The sequence below is a fragment of the Halyomorpha halys genome, unplaced genomic scaffold (genome assembly GCF_000696795.3).
Source record: "Halyomorpha halys isolate HHAL.00 unplaced genomic scaffold, Hhal_1.1 Scaffold323.1, whole genome shotgun sequence".
Lineage (NCBI taxonomy): Eukaryota > Metazoa > Arthropoda > Insecta > Hemiptera > Pentatomidae > Halyomorpha > Halyomorpha halys.
In genome coordinates, this window is record NW_027106378.1 from 31,722 (window position 1) to 33,236 (window position 1,515).

Genomic DNA, 1,515 nt, shown 5'->3' on the forward strand with positions numbered 1-1,515 from the left:
TGAGGATAGTGTTAGGATTGGTTGGAATGTCTGCTGTATAGACGGTGTAGAGGATGGGACCAAGGATACTACCTTGAGTGATAGTAAATATAAATATAAAATAATGAAAGCAAGTATGGAGGTGAAAATTTAAAAATAAAATTGTTAGGGGCAACAATATTATCACAAAACAAATATTCCAGCATTATATTATTCGATGTGATATAGCTTATAGTAAATGAAAAAACTTAAGTACTAATTCTATTGCTTTATTATCGTCCTTAAGGGCTGTTGATATATCAGAGTTTAATCTAAACCTATTGTGGTACGGTGTGAATTATGGACATTATTGGGATATGAGGGAAATTTTAATTAGAACTCAGGCTTTTCGGAGGATTTTGTCTTTGTTTTAGGAATGAGTGAGCCTCGTGTGGCATATTCTCAGCCTAGTTGGGACGATTTCCTCTCTACGGTATTAACGGGTTGAGTTACTCCAGGGATTGACTTCCTTTTTTATAATTTTTTGTTTACTAATAGGGACTTCATTCCATAGAAATTGACACCCATCTTTAATTTCCTTTTCCAGAGAGGTTTACTTATCTCTCTAACTTGAAATTGCTTTCCTATCCCTAGAGCGCGAGTGCTTTCCTTGCATCTCGGTCAGGCAGTTCGCTTCCTGCGATTCCTACGTGACTTGGACCCCATATAAATTTAACTGACATACCCTGTGTTTTATATAAGTGAAGTTTTTGAAAACATATGATCTAAACCTTTTTAAAAGCTTAGCGTATCTGTAATTATTATTATATTATTATAGGTCAAAGACATACAGAAGTGAAGTGATATTGTATTAAGTTCGGCAGTGAATATTTTACATAGAATCTAGTGAGATATAACTATCACAATTCCTGACAAAATGAAAATACTTTACGTCTTGGATTTTTTTTTTTTTTTTTTTTTTTTTTTTTTTTTTTTTTTTTTTTTTTAACTTTTGGAAAGTCGGCCAATATTTATAATTGGCACTCAAGAACAAAAGAAATTTTATTTAATATTTTAAGTATATGACTTATTAGACAAAACGCCGCTGTATCTCGATAGACCAGTGATTCCCAATTTGGCCGCTGCAGTGATTCAGGGAGATGGTGATGGCCACAGATGCATCTGGGGAGCTATGACTAACTGCAAGTCGTCACGGTGAACAATGTTACTGCTGACTCTAATAGAGCCGAGGATTACTAAACTGGTAGCAGTACACCTCGTTAATCCTTTTAATTACGATGATTTCGAATGTTTTAACTTTTTTCTGTATTCTATTCTATTCTGAGTTCAATAAATAATTTCATAATTTCCAAGTTCAATTTTTCTAATTTAAACCTTTCTTTGCTATATTTTGCGAAAAAAAATTAGAAACACTAATACCTATATATTTCCTATTTAAAGTTTTAAAAATCGATTTCCATGAGACGCTAAGTAATATTTTTCCTGGAAAGGGAGTGGTAGGACAAAAAGTTTGGGAACTACTGCTTTAGACTATAA